General features: G+C 35.7%; 1 long non-coding RNA gene across 2 annotated transcripts in view; it reads left to right on the forward strand.

Moving 5' to 3' along the window:
- The window catches only part of LOC143676440 (uncharacterized), a 92,144-nt gene extending 79,426 nt beyond the window's left edge, over positions 1-12,718 (forward strand). For both annotated transcript variants that reach the window (XR_013172084.1, XR_013172085.1), the window contains one exon: positions 11,785-12,718. This is a non-coding gene — a long non-coding RNA (uncharacterized LOC143676440). The remainder of the gene's footprint in view (positions 1-11,784) is intronic.
- Positions 12,719-16,072: the final 3,354 nt, after the last annotated feature.

Below are 16,072 nucleotides of genomic sequence, written 5' to 3' on the forward strand. Positions count from 1 at the left end.
AGATCAGTCATCATAAGAATGTCATCAATCCTCCTCAAAATGGCCATAACAATCATCCTCAAAAGCAACAACATAGAAACATAGGCTAGGTGACCATGTGGACAATAGGTGTCATCTGAGCCTAGTATTAATACCTCTGGCAATCAATTGTGAGTACAGTGTGTGATTTTAAAAGCCAGGAGAAGCACATGGGTTCAGTGATATGGTGACACTGTGACATAGTATAGATTGATCTAGCATATGATGAAATGAGTAATTTTCTCTAACAGTGCAAAGAAGAGTGGGGCATCAATTGCATCCTTTTGACAGCTTGCTTTTCCCTGAGAGGCAAGAGATAATTGTGCTCATGGAGTTATGCATCTGTCCATCCTTGCCTTTTTACATATGACGTGCATATTCATTCCACTGCTGTTCATAGAACTGATGTTGAAAAATTGGATTGATACAAAGAGATATGTGTGAATTACTAAACAGAAAAATAAGCTATTATTTGCATTTCTGTCAACCAGAATCGGTTGTATTTTGTTCACAAATTTCAATAAAATCCTTTATCTTGGCCAGGAACTCTGCTAAAAACTGGGGAAAAGAAATATTCTTAGCCTTTGAGGAACATACATATAATCAGATCAGGTAGTTTCAGAAATAATTTTGATAAACTAATTTCAAACCTATAGTAAAATATTGCAGATATTCACTAGGATCTATGAAAGAGAGAGAGAGAGAAGGGCTAACTAACCCCACACTCAGATGATATGATCTAAAAATACATTCTTGTAAAGGCTTAAAGAATGACTAACAGGTAATTAGAAAAATATTAGAGGAAAGCACTCCATATATTGTGATCTAAACATAACGAAGTGAAGTTGCAGTGGTACAAAAGTGTGATGAGCACTGAAGTACTTCATGTACTTCAATGTTATTAAAAGATAAAACTCATGGTAGAGACCAGTAAATGTGAGCCTAGGATAGGTCTAGATAAGGAGGAAGATTTTTGAGAGGTGTTAGAGTTCCTATGGAATGTTTAAGCAAATATGTGTCATGGTCAGGTTGACATTTTAGTTAGATTCTATGGTGGCTGCACAGTGGAGGAGATGAGTTAGAAGGTCCAGATGAGAAAATATGCATTTCTTAAATAAGGCATGATGGGATGGAAGGTCCTAATTAAATAATATTTAGTAATAAGATTGATGGCAACTTGTGATTGATTAAATATAAATGATATGAAATGGAAGGAAAGAAAATATGCTTCCGGCAAACACTACCAGAAATGGCCTTTCTAACTACAAGGATAGGGAACATCCTCCAAATCTGGGGATAAGAAAACTCCGGATTAAAAAACAAAATAAGAATGTGAGTGGTGGGGGCTTCCAGGATGGCTGAGTGGGGAGTTTGATTAATCTCATCCTCCTCATGCAGTGATAAAACTGGACAAAGTTGTTGAAACAATGATTTAAAGATTAAAAAAAAAATTGTGAAGCATGTAATTATGAAGTAGATGCTACTAACTCATGGTAAGATTGGGAGTGTATGCTTTCTTTGTTTTGTTTTGTTTTGCTTTAAGCCAGGTACCATCCTCATCCCCCAATTCATGGGCCAGCACTTAAGAATCAGCAGCTTCCCTGCCTTGCCAGATGGGTTAACATTGGATGGAGTAAAAATGTAGAAAACCCATGCCCAAGGCTGCTCTCAGAAATGGTAGAGATCTCAGTGGCAAATAATCAGAAAAGGCTAACATGGGCTAGTTTGAGGTCATAGTACTCTTTGGGGGAAAACAACTAAATGGAAAAACAGCCAGAAACTTAACAGGAAGATCCAGGGAAAGAGACAGCCAGAGAGAGGGCTTTGCTAAAACCCACTTAAGCTGAGTGGCCTGGCAGGTTATCGCAATTATAAAGCTGAGTCTGCTGAGAAAAGATCTTAGAGGTCCCCAGTGAGTTACTCATATCTAGCTGAGCATAAGGTCTGCTGAATGCAGAAAATTAAAATGGGGCAGAATTGCAAATTCCCTGAATCTAAATAAAATTATTGAAGTAATAGAGACCATTTTCAGAGACACATATTCTTATCTACACATTCCCAAAGGAATGGCAGAGAGACAGATCTTCTGATTATTTCTTTAAAGTTTATAGAACACTATACCAGAGATCTTCTATTTGTCTCTCTAGAGCCATGTTCTCTTCCTCAGTGACTCACGTGAAGGGACTCTGTCTTCTGGCTCATTGTTCTCGGTGTTGGTTGACTTCAGTCAGTGAGAAGCACTAGAGTGAGATTAAAGTGAAGAAAAGAGAAACATCACAGTATTTAACTTCCTGCATGCTTCCATGAAGGTCTCTTTCATTGGCTGTGCCGCTTTTAAGGATACGCTTTTCTTCCATTTCTGATAACCCCCACTCCTCCAGTTTCTCCAGTGCTTGAAACGGGATTTGAAAGCAGTTTGTGTTTTCCCCACACCCTGTTCACATTATTATATATAGTTCTTTTATGAAACCTTTCTTTAATTATTCTAATTTTAAAGGTTCATCAATTTTCCATTGGGATAATGACAAATGAAAGTACCAAAAGCAAACTCTGGAAAAAGCCTAAAGTCTGGTATGGTTCACGGGTGCAATGAGGAAATGAGATAAGACCAAAGAATGTTCTCATCATAGAGATTCAAAATTATTTAATAAAATGTAAGAATACAGGATCAATAAATATATTACTGTAATTATACCCCTAGGACAGATTTTGTTTTGTTCTACAGGAGGAAATTTGTTAATATAATTCAACATATTATAAATGGATGAAAGAAAAAATATGATCATTTAAAACATTAAAAAGCCATTCAGTTAATTTTAAGATCATTAAATAAAAGCCTTTTAATAAAATGGGAATAAGGTTTAGGGGTTTATTCAGTTTTTTTTTAACTTTTTTTATTATGAAATATAACATATGCAAAAAAGTGATAAATTTCAAAGCACATTTTACCAATTAGTTATAGAGCAAATTTCAAAGTATGGTGTAGGCTACAGTTCCACAATTTCAGGTATTTCCCATTAGCTGCTCCAATATCTGGAGACCAATATAATGATTCAATAGTCGTACTCATTTGTTAAATCCTATATTCTCTGTTACAACCCCTCCCTCTCATTTGATCCTTCTACCAATCTTTAGGGTTATTCAAGCAATGAGCATCCTAACTTCCTCATGCTGAGAAGGGGTGCTAACATTATAGAGTGGGGGGATGCAACTGGTTGATGTCCTTGGAGGGACTGTTAACCTCTGGGTTTCAGGGTTTATCTGGCATAAGAACAATATGGAGTATTTAGTTTTCTGAAAAATAAACTTAGTGAATGAAACTTCTGTAGAGACTCAGATAGAGCCATGGGTATGCTTTAGGATTTTCAGGAATACTGCTTGTTGGGGCTTGGCGTATGTGGCAATTCACAATATATAATTGAAACTTGCATAACAGTAACTTCCAGAACAGCTGCGCAACTCTATTTCAACTCTCTTAACCACTGAAACCTTATTTTGTTACATTTCTTTTCCCCCTTTTGTTCAAGAAGGCATTGTAAATCCCATGATGCCAGGGCCAAGCTCATCCCTGGGAGTCATGTCCCACATTGCTAGGGAGACTTACACCCCTGGAAGTCATGTTCCATGCAGTGCAGAGGACAATTAGTTTATATGCAGAGTTGGGCTTAGAGAGAGAGAGAGGCCACATCTGAGCAGCAAAAGAGGCTCTCTGGAAGTAACTCTCAGGCATAATTATATGTAGGCTTAGCCTCTCTGTTACAGATATAAATTTCATTAAAAAAGCCTCAATCAAGGACTTAGCCTATTAATTTGGGAGTTCCTAATGCTTGAGAGAGTATCAGGAATTTCCCAGAAGGGGGATTTTACAGATCCATATTTTTTCCACTCCTCAGGGGACTTTGCAAATAATTTTTAATTATCTGTCCAACATACTCTGGAATGTATTAGGGTATTACAATAAGCTACACAGAAGTACAAGATCTCATTCTCTATTCTAGGCTCCATGTGTTTAGGTTATTTAAATGAACTTACCAGACAAGTTGTTAGGTTATAGGCTACAGAAAATTTAAATTTTAGATAAAATAGACATCATTTCCTTCAATCTCATACAGAAGATGAAATGTTAGAATACAGCCAATATCATCTTTTATCCTGTATTCTGATTTACCTTAGCCCTAACCAGGTCAGCTTTGTTCATATCTGTAACTGAGATCTGTTCTCTTGTTTGGCTTCTTTAACAGTTTCTATATGGAGTAATGCTGACTTTCAGAGCTGCAGAATTCTAACTCTGAATTTTAATTGTCACACAAACTTTGTTACCCAAAGTTCCAGGGAAATACCAGGTTATTCACATAGATAACAGCATATCAGAATTTAGAAATAGCATGTAAAACTGAAGAATAGGTAATTTTTTCCCATATATCCCTCTTTTATTAACTCTTTGTACAAATGTCATACCTCTGAAGTAGTTCATTCAAAAATTTCTTTATATTTATAGTGCTAATGGGTGAGATACATGGCTCTCAACACCCCCTTTCAATCATATTCACCTTCAATATGGCACTGTTACTTATGATCCCACTCACAAACTAATTCACCTCTTTCCATTCCCATACCTTTATGTTCAACCTTGTTAATAAGTCTGCACGTTAGGTAACCACTCCCCCTTCTGTAGATTTTGTCTTTCTCTAGCCACCCCCCTCTGCTATGTTCTACATTTTAAGACATTTTCTAGGAGGTTCATATTAGTGAAATTATACAGTATCTATCCTTTTGTGTCTGGCTTATTTCACTCAGAATTATGTCCTCAAGGGTCATCCATGTTATCATGTGCTTCAGGACCTCATTTCTTCTTAGTGTTGCATAATATTCCATCGTATGTACATACCACATTTTCATTATCCAGTCTTCTGTTGATTGGCACTTAGATTTTTTCCATCTTTTAACAATTGTGAAGAATGCTGCAATAACAGTGGCGTGCAAATATCTGTTCATGAAACTGCTTTCAGCTCTCCTGGGTATATACTGGATCGAGGTACTGCTGGGTCACAGGGCAACTCAGTGTTTATTTTTCTGAGGAATCCCCAAATAGTACTCCACAGTGGCTTTATATATTCTCACTAGCAGTGAAAAAGTGTTCCAATTTCTCCACATCTTCAATATTTGTAGTTTCCTGTTTGTCTAATGATAGCCATTCTTATAGGTGTGAGATGATATCTCATTGTGGTTTTGATTTGCATTTCCCTTATGGCTAATGAAGATGAACATCTGTTCATGTGCTTTTTAGCCATTTGTATTTACTCTCAGAAAAAACGACTATTCATATCTTTGTCCATTTTATAGCTGGGCTGTTGGTTCTTTTGTTGTTGAGTTGTTTGATTTCTTTATATATGCTGAATATCAAGCATTTATCAGATATATGGTTTCTAAGTATTTTCTGCTATTGAGTTGCCAACATTTCACCTATTTAACAAAGTCCTTGAGGCACTGAAATTTGATTTTGAGGAGTTCCCATATATCTATTTTATTCTTTCATTGATCATGCTTTGGGTATAAATAAGGTCTAGGCATCTACCTCCTATTACTAAGTTTTGAAGATCTTTCCTTATTTTTTCTTCTAAGATTTTTTTATGGTATTGGCTCCTATATTTAGGTCTTTGATCCACATTGAATTAATGTTTATATAGGGTTTGGAGTAGGGGTGCTCTTTCATCCCTTTCTATGGATATATAGTTCTCCCAGTTCTATTTATTCAGAACACTATTCTATCCCAGTTCAGTAGATTTGGAGGTTTTGTTTAAGATCAATAGGCCATAGATCCAGGGGTCTGTTTCCAAACTCTCATTCAATTCCATTGATCAATAGGTCCATCTTTATGCTAATACCATGTTGTTTTAACCTCTGTGGTTTTATAATGAGCTTTAAAATCAGAAAGTGCAAGTCCTCTCACTTCATTCTTTTTTATTGGGATGACCTTGGCTATTTGAATCCCTTTCCCTTCAAATAAATTTGTTAATTAGCTTTACCAAGTCTTCAAAGTAGATTAGTGGAATTTTGATTAGTATTGCATTGACTCTGTAGAGTATTTTGGGTAGAATTGACTTCTTAATAATTTAACCTTCCTATCCATGAATAAGGAATGTCTTTCTATCTATTTAGTTCTCTTTGATTTCTTTTAGCAATGCTTTATAGTTTTCTGTGTACAGGTCCTTCACATCCCTCATTAAGTGTATTCCTAGATATTTGATTCTTCCAGTTGTTATTGTGGATGGAATTTTTCTTAATTCCCTCCTAAGTTAAGTCATTACTTGTGCATAGAAACATTACTGAATTTTGCACCTTAATCTTGTGTCCCACCACTTTGCTGAATTTATTAGCTCAAGTAGCTTTGTCATGTATTTATCAGGATTTTCCAAATACAAAGTCATGGTATTTGCAAATAATGGAAATTTTACCCTGTCCTTTCTGATTTGAATGTCTTTTATTTCTTTTTCTGGCCTAAATGCTCTACTTAGAACTTCTAGCACAATGCTGAATAATAGTAGTGGGTATCCTTGCCTCATCTCAATCCTGGGAAGAGTCTTTCAGTCTTTCACCATTGAGTTTGATGTTTGCTGTGGTTTTTTCATGTATATCCTTTATCATGTTGAGGCTGTTTGTTTTAATTCCTGCCCTTTGAGTGAAGTGTTTTTATTAGAAAAGGATGCTGAATTTTGTCAAATGCTCTTTCAGGTCATTCTAGGTGTGCATGTGATTTTTCCCTTTTGATTTGTTAATGTGCTGTATTACATTGGTTGATTTTCTTGTGTTGAACCACCCTTGCATGCCTGGAATGAATCCCATTTAGTTTTGGTGTATAATTCTTTCAATGTAGCATTGGATTGGATTTGCAAGTATTTTGTTGAGATTGTTGCATCTATATTCATTAGGGAAATGGACCTGTAGTTTTCCTTTATTATATGTCTTTATCCTGTTTTTGGTATTGGGTGATGTTAGTATCACAAAATGAATTAAGTAGTGTTTCCTTTGCTTTAATTTTTTGAAAGAGTTTGAGCAGGATTGGTGTTAGTTCTTTATGGATTGTTGATAAAATTTCCCCGTGAAGACATCTGGCCCTGGGCTTTTCTTTGTAGGAAGGTTTTTGATGACTGATTGAATCTCTTTGCTTGTAATTGGTTTATTGAGGTCTTCTATTTCTTCTTGAGTCATTGTAGGTTGTTGCTGAGTTTCTAGGAAATTGTCCATTTTATCTAAGTTATCTAGTTTGTTAGCATATAGTTGTTCACAGCATCATCTTATGTTTTTTTTTTTTTATTATTTCAGGGTCCATGGCAATGACCCCCCTCTCATTTCATATTTTCTCTTTCTTTCTTTCTTTCTTTCTTTCTTTCTTTCTTTCTTTCTTTCTTTCTTTCTTTCTTTCTTTCTTTCTTTCTTTCTTTCTTTCTTTCTTTCTTTCTTCCTTCCTTCCTTCCTTCCTTCCTTCCTTCCTTCCTTCCTTCCTTCCTCTTTCTTTCTTTCTTTCTTTCTTTCTTTCTTTCTTTCTTTCTTTCTTTCTTTCTTTCTTTCTTTCTTTCTTTCTTTCTCTCTCTCTCTCTTTCTTTCTTTCTTTCTCTCTTTCTCTCTTTCTCTCTTTCTTGCTTTCTTCTTTGTCAACCAAGCTAAGGATTCATTGATTTTATTGAGTTTCTTAAAGAACCAACGGTTTTAGTTTGCTAATGTTGCTGGATTCAATATACTAGGAAGGGAATGACTTTTATAAAGGGGATTTAATAAGTTATAAGTTTACTGATTAAGGACTTAAAAATGTCCAAACTGAGGTATCCACAGAAAGATACCTTGACTCTGAAAAAAGGCTGAATGGTGTCTAGGATTTCTCTGTCAGCTGGAAAGATATGTGGCTAGCCTCTGAGGTCCTTGCCCCCAGTTCGTTGCTTTGTGCTTCTGATTCCAGTGGCTTCCTCTCTAAGCATCAATGGACCCTCATTTAGCTTCTCTGGGGCAAAATTCTGGGTTCTGGATTGCTTAGCATTTCATGAGAAAGTACATGGCAACATCTGCTGGATTCCTCTCCCAGATTCTGGTTTCAAATGGCTGTTGAAGATGCTGCAGGTCCTTCTGGCATTTTTTGCTGCATCTCCAAATGTCTGCATCTGTGTCAGCTCTGAACTGTTTCTCTCTCCATGAGCTCTCTTAAAGACTCCAGCAAACTAATTCAGATTCATCTTGAATGGACAGAGTCACATCTCCATCTAATCAAAAGATCACACTCATAATTGGGTGTGACATATCTCCATGGAAACAATCTAATCAAGAGGCCCCACCCTACAGTATTAGATTAGGATTAAAAGAACATTGCTGCCTCCATATAACTGGATTAGGAGTAAAAGAACATGGCTTTTTCTAGGGTACACAACAGTTTCAAGCCAGCACACCAACTTTTAGTTTTATTGATTCTCTCTATTGTTTTTGTTTTCCAATTCATTTACTTCTGCTTTAATCTTTTTAATTTTTCTTCTTCTATTTGCTTTGGGGCTAGTTTGCTATTCTGCTTCTAATTGCTACAGGTGAACAGCTAAGTCCTTCATTTTTTCTCAGTCTGCTTTTTTAATATAAACATTTGAGGCAATAAATTTCCCTCTCAGCAATGCTTTTGCCACATCCAATAATATGTTGTATCCTCATTTTCACTTATGTACAGATATTTACTGAAGTCTCTTGCATTTTTTTCTTTAACCAGCTGATTTTTTGAGAGGTTGTTACTTAACCTCCATATATTAATGAAAATTCTGGTTCTTTAATGGTTATAAATTTCCAGTTTAGCCCTATTTTTGTCAGAGAAAGAGCAGTGAATAATTTCATTCTTTTAGAATATATTGAGACCTGTTTTGTTTCCCTGCATATGAAGACATATTTTGTTTCCCTACATATGAACATAGAACATATGTTTCCCTGCATATGTTCTATGAGCACTAAAGAAGAATGTATATCCTAGAGTTTAGGGGTGTAATAATCTATATATGCCTGTTAGGTTCAATTCACTTATCACATTACTTAGGTTCTCTATTTCCATATTGCTTCTTTCTCTGATTGTCCTATCCATAGAGGTGAGTGACTTATTTAAGATTCCAACTACTATTTTTGAAGCATCTATTGCTCCCTTCAGTTTTCCATGATTGAATGTATAAACATTGTTATTTCTTCTTGGTTAATTGTCCCTTTTATTTATTTGTAGAGTCCTTCCTTATCTCTTATGACACCTTTTCATTTGAAATCTACTTTGCCTGAAATCAGTATAGTTACTCCTGTTTTCTTTTGGTTACAACTTGCATGGAAAATCATTTTCCATCCTCTCAATTTCAGTCTATTTGTATCTTTAGTTCTAAGATGAATCCCTTGTAAAAAATGTGTAGATGGATCATATTTTTAAATCCATTATCCCAATCTGTATTTTTTTAATTGGGTAGCTTAGTCTGGTAACATTCAAAGTTATTACTGTCAAGGCAGTTCTTTAATCTACTATGTTATTCTTTAGTTTTTATTTGTCAAATCTATTTTTTAATCTCTCTCTTTTTATTCTTTAAGAAACCCTTACTGATACCCTGCAATTCTGTGCCTTCCTCCAGACCTTGCTTCTGTCTTTATTTTCAGCTGACAGAAATTCCCTTAGTATTTCTTGCAGAGGAGGGCTCTTGTTAACAAATTCTCTCAGCATTGGTTTGTGAAAATTTTAATCCCTTCTTCACTTTAGAAGGACAACTTTGTTGGGTAAAGATTTCTTGGCTGCCAATTTTACTCTTTCAAAATCTTAACTGTATTATACCACTGCCTTCTCAGGTCCATAGTGTCCATTCTGTAGTTCAAACTTAGTCTTATGTGGCTTCCCTCAGATGTAGGAAATCACTTTTCTGTTGTTGCTCTAGGACTTTCTTCTTCTCTTTAGCATTTAACAGTCTGATTAGTATGTGTCTTGTAGTGGGTCTATTTGAATTTATTCTGTTTGGAGTTTGTTGGACTTCTTTGGTTGGCATATTTATGTCTTTTATAAGGTTTGGGAAGTTTTCTGATATTTTCCCCTCAGATAATCTTAGTCCTTTACTCTTCTCTTCTCCTTCTGGGACACCAATTATTCTTATAATTTGAGTGTTTTGTGTTATCCATCCATTCCGTGAGATCTAATTCAATTTTTCTACCCCTTTCACCACCTTGTCTTTTGTGCATTCAAGTTCAGTTGCCCTGTCCTTTAATTCACTTATTCTTTTTACTACTTCTCCAAATCTCCTCTTGTCTGTCTCTAGTACATTTTATTTGAATCTACAGTATCTTTCATTTCCATAAGATCTGCTATTTTTCTATTTGTTCTTTCAAATTCTTTCTTATGCTCTTCTGCTATCTTCTTGATATCCTTTACATCTTTAGTGGCTCATTGAAGTTATTTAGGAGATTTGTTTGACTATCTTTAGTTAGTTGTTCCAACTTCTGTGTCTTCTCCAGAGCTTTAATTTGGTCATTTGGCTTGGCTATATCTTCTTGCATTTTCATATGCTTAGTGATTTTTTTGTTGTTGATTTTCAGCATTTTTATTATCTTGATAAGGTTATTTTGAAGGTTAGTTTTACTCACTTGTCTAAGTCTTTTCTTGTGCTTGCATTGAAGATCTTTTGCGCTTGAATTGTCAGTAATTCCCTGTCAAACCAAAGCCAAGACCTCATACATGAGGTACAATTCTAATTGAAGATCTGTTAAAAGCTAGAGAAAAAGGCAGATAGTTGGAGTGTACTTTCCCTGTCTTTCCAGCAGACGGCATTCTTGAGTCACCCCTCAGGATCACCTCTCCCCAACTGCATCAGCCAGCAGGGCAGGATCGAGACCAGGTGCAAATCCAGTCTAGGTCGCACATCTCTATGTGTGCTGAAAGCTGCCAACCCTGGGTCTGGGACGTGGGCAGTGTGTACCTCAGCAGAGAATCTGCTTGTGGGCATGATGGGCCTGGTGATTCCCAGGCTTCTGCATGGAATGACCTTGGGCTTTGGGGCTGAAAATTTCAAGTTTCCCTGCCCACAGCCAACTTGGCAGTGTCTGGTGGCATGATGTGCCTCACTCTCTCATCACACCCTCTCTTCTCATGCATGCCAGGAGTACTCTGTGTCTCTGTGGAGAATGAATAGAGGTAGCAGGACCCAGAGACTCTCTTTCATGGGTCAACTGTCAGATAAGCTCTTGTCTGCATCCTCCCCCCTCTCGAGGGTAGGGCCCCCGTTCTTTGCCAAAACGAGGTACCCACAGCAGCCCGCCTCAGGGGTGGGGAGTAGGCACTGTTCTCCAGCAGCAAGGTCTCTCTGCACATAGGAAAACCAAGACTGTTGATTTATTGGTTTCCACATGGGAGCTTCTGGCTGTGGAGCTGAGAGGAAGATCTCCCAAGCTGGCTGCAGAAGTGGGAGTGTGGGAGTGTGCTGCTCCTTCAGCACCCACCTTGGCCTGTGCATCACAGCCTGCCTCAATTGCAGTCAGAACTATGTAACTCACCTGATCCTCTCACTCATAATTTCCCTGCTGTTTAATCCAGGTCCTCCCTATATAATGTAAAAATCTCACTCTGGTCAGGACCTGGAACCATTGTCCTTTGTTTGCTGTTCTTTCTCTAGTTGCTCCATAGTGTAGGAGTGAACTCTGACATTTCTCACACAACTTTTGAGTTCTTTTATAAATGGGGCTAGAATTTTTTTCAGATAACAGTAAATTCAATTTTTTCACCTGCTGCAGTGAGAAGAGTGTCCTCCCCCACTCTGGAACATTCTGCGACCAGGGCACAACAGCGGCTGGCTCTGTTCTCCATCCCATACGTTGGTCTCAGGCTATCCTACCTCCCAGTCGGATGATAGCAGCACATCCAGACATGCCAGCACCCAGAGGAAGAAGAGAGCCTGTACGTTCTGTGGATCTCTCTCTTTAGGCCTGGTTTGTACGATTTTATGATAATAATAGGTGATGTGAGCAAGGGTAATTTTCATTGTTTATTTTACACCCGATTAAATGTGGTCAAATGTTTTTTCTACTTTTTGCGCTTTTGAATATTTTTACACACTATGGAAAATTCTCATTTTGAGGCAGATATGTGGGTATAGTTTGTGTTTGGCTACTGTTTATAAAAACAAAGCAGGAAACAAATTCATGAATTTGTTTTTATACTTTTGTTTACAAGGTTGATTTTTACATTAACTGAGCATGAGTATCTACACTTGGAAAATACAAAGATTTTAGATTCAAATATAGATATATTTATTGCGTTCAATGATTGAGTTATAAGCCTTTTCAATACATGTATCTCCCCCTATAAATGTGGAATGTGTAAAAAATACATATATATATATGCACTTAGTCATAGAGATGATATAATATAGACCAAATGGCATGAAATCTCATTACAATCTTTTAGGCAATAACCTAAACATATTTCGGAAAGTTTCTTTCTATTTTTTCTTTAAAACTACAAATTTTCAGAAAGATTCAAAAGCAATTTGTTGCTCATTAAAATACCATATAAAGTCTATTTCCTATAGAGAATATCTCTCTGGATTTTATAGACAAAGCTCCAATCACTAATACAATTCATTAAAATAGGAAATATTTGGTATATGCAAATGTTCTAATATAAAATTGGTTTAATGTTGAAACCAAAGCTTTCAGTTAAATTGTTATCCTCCAGATATTTCAACTAGTTAATTCATGTTTTAGAGAATTGAATGATAGTTTCTGGGACTAATTAACTCATTTTTCTTTTGAATATGGGGAAGATGAAGTGACAAATAAAAGTGATTTTCTTACATGCGTTTTCTCTTGATTTTTTCACTGTCCTAAATTTCTTGTCATCGGAACTATTTTTCTATGTATAGCTGGTACCATCTGGCGTAAGGAAAAATGGTCCCTGGCAGGCTCTACAAAGCAGCAACTTCAGGTGCTTTATGGATTGTTAGAGCTGAAAGTAATTTTATAGGAGAAAACCAGTGAAGATTTGTCTTTTTGTAATGTTTTAAAAGACTCACTTTCTTCAAGTCAGAGAGAATCAGGCTTATTTTTCAAAGCCACAATGTTGTTTTTGTTTGTCTGTTTTTGTTATGAATCAAGAGAAAGTATCAATTTGAACCAGTTTGCCCTCATTCCATTTTCACAATACATGTCTAATGCATGGAATATTATGTGTATATCTACAGTAAGAGATATAGCTTGCTATGAAAAACAGGAATTTGCCCAGACAGGAAGGAAATCCACAATCTGGGATCTGATTAAATATATCCATAATTAGGAAAATAAGTAATAGCATTTCTTCAATGAAAACAATTTATTTACTGTATAAGGTGTGTCATACCAGTAAATATATTTAACATAACAGAAAAATTATGTCAAAAATCCCTAAAATCAATTGCATGAAATAAATGAATACCTTTAAAACTTATTTTATTAGAAGCTGTTACTTTAGATAAGCTAAAAGAGTGCTTCTCAAATCAATTAATGGAATAGCTAAGTTGATTGGGAAACATGATGTTTAAAACAATTTGCATTTATTTACAATATATTTCCTAAACAGTTTTTCCCAGAGACAACATCATTTACATAGACTTAGTGTAAAACATTGATAAAGATAGAGGAAGATATTTGAGGACCATGAATTGTTTTTTGTGACAAATTCCAGTAACATTTATTGTGCTTGCCTGTATAATTGGGCTCTTTCATTTAAATTATCAAAAAGAAAAAGTTAGCTCTTTAATTTGTCTGCCTTGTTAAAATTAATAAATTACAGCTCTCATGTTCCTCTCCACTATGTCTAGGAGGAAGGAGGTATTTATTATCCTGTTACCTTTTTCTTAAATCCACTGGGATAAAATCTTTTAATAAGGATTTGAATTCAGAAAAGGTAAATTAAGCTTGATACATTTATAACCCTCTCTAGCATATAATTTGTTTTATATGGCTTGATCAGTGCTTTGGTTAGTCATGATTAATTTGATTATAATCAAATAAAGGTAAAGAAAAAATATTACTCTCTTAGATTGGCTGTTTTAATGAGCCTGTGTTGTTCTGCGAAACACTCAATTTAAAATCTGACTATCCCTGGTCTCAGTGTAGCCCAGTGAAAATAGGTGGATAGTGATATTTCCTTTATTTTTTTGAGGGGAGCAATCATGAATAGGTGTAAGGCATCTTTAATATGCATTACAAACATACAGGAATACCTGGGAGATATTTTGGTTTCAGTCACAGACCATAATAAAATGAATATCACAATAAAACAAATCACAATTTTTTGAAATTTCCCAGTGCATATAAAAATTATGTTTCCGCTTTATCACAGTCTAAGTGTGCAAGAGCATTCTCTCTAACAAAGCAATGCAATACCTTCATTAAAAACATAACACAGAAACACAGAGTGAACACATGTGATTGGAAAAATAGTGTTGATAGACTTGCCCAAAGCTGGGTTGCCATGAAACGTTAATTCATAAAGAATTATAAAGAATTTATAATATCTGCAAAGTGCAGTGAAGTGAAGAACAATAAAACAAGGTATGTCTGTGTTTTTTTCATTAATGTGTTTAGTACATCCTAACTTCAGTGCATCTACTGTAATTATCTAAAGAGAATATCATTAGCAGTTTTTTTATTAATTAACGGAAAAAAAAGAAATTAACCCAACATTTAGAAAGCATAGCATTCTACATATGCAATCAGTAATTCTTAACATCATCACATAGATGCATGATCATCGTTTCTTAGTACATTTGCATCGCTTTAGAGGAACTAGCAACACAACAGAAAAAGATATAAAATGTTAATATAGAGAAAAGAAATAAAAGTAGTAATAATAGTAAAAAAAAAAAACAAAAGACAAAAAAAAACCCTATAGCTCAGATGCAGCTTCATTCAGTGTTTTAACATGATTACTTTACAATTAGGTATTATTGTGCTGTCCATTTTTGAGTTTTTGTATCTAGTCCTGTTGCACAGTCTGTATCCCTTCAGCTACAATTACCCATTATCTTACCCTGTTTCTAACTCCTGCTGGACTCTGTTACCAATGACATATTCCAAGTTTATTCTCAAATGTCCGTTCACATCAGTGGGACCATACAGTATTTGTCCTTTAGTTTTTGGCTGGACTCACTCAGCATAATGTTCTCTAGGTCCATCCATGTTATTACATGCTTCATAAGTTTATCTTGTCTTAAAGCTGCATAATATTCCATCGTATGTATATACTACAGTTTGTTTAGCCATTCTTCTGTTGATGGGCATTTTGGCTGTTTCCATCTCTTTGCAATTGTAAATAACGCTGCTATAAACATTGGTGTGCAAAATCTGTTTGTGTCTTTGCCCTTAAGTCCTTAGAGTAGATACCTAGCAATGGTATTGCTGGGTCGTATGGCAATTCTATATTCAGCTTTTTGAGGAACCGCCAAACTGCCTTCCACAGTGGTTGCATCATTTGACATTCCCACCAAGAGTGGATAAGTGAGCCTCTTTCTCTGCATCTTCTCCAGCACTTGTCATTTTCTGCTTTGTTGATAATGGGCATTCTGGCGGGTGTGAGATGATACCTCATTGTGGTTTTGATTTGCATTTCTCTAATGGCCAGGGACATTGAGCATCTCTTCATGTGCCTCTTGGCCATCCATATTTCCTCTTCTGGTAGGTGTCTGTTCAAGTCTTTTTCCCATTTTGTAATTGGGTTGGCTGTCTTTTTGTTGTTGAGTTGAACAATCTCTTTATAAATTCTGGATACTAGACCTTTATCTGATATGTCATTTCCAAATATTATCTCCCATTGTGTAGGCTGTCTTTCTACTTTCTTGATGCAGTTCTTTGATGCACAAAAGTGTTTAATTTTGAGAAGCTCCCATTTATTTATTTCCTTCTTCAGTGCTCTTGCTTTAGGTTTAAGGTCCATAAAACCGCCTCCAATTGTAAGTTTCATAAGATATCTCCCTACATTTTCCTCTAACTGTTTTATGGTCTTAGACCTAATGTTTAGATCTTTGATCCATTTTGAGTTAAC

This window comes from Tamandua tetradactyla, chromosome 3 (genome assembly GCF_023851605.1).
Source record: "Tamandua tetradactyla isolate mTamTet1 chromosome 3, mTamTet1.pri, whole genome shotgun sequence".
NCBI classification, from domain to species: Eukaryota; Metazoa; Chordata; class Mammalia; order Pilosa; family Myrmecophagidae; genus Tamandua; species Tamandua tetradactyla.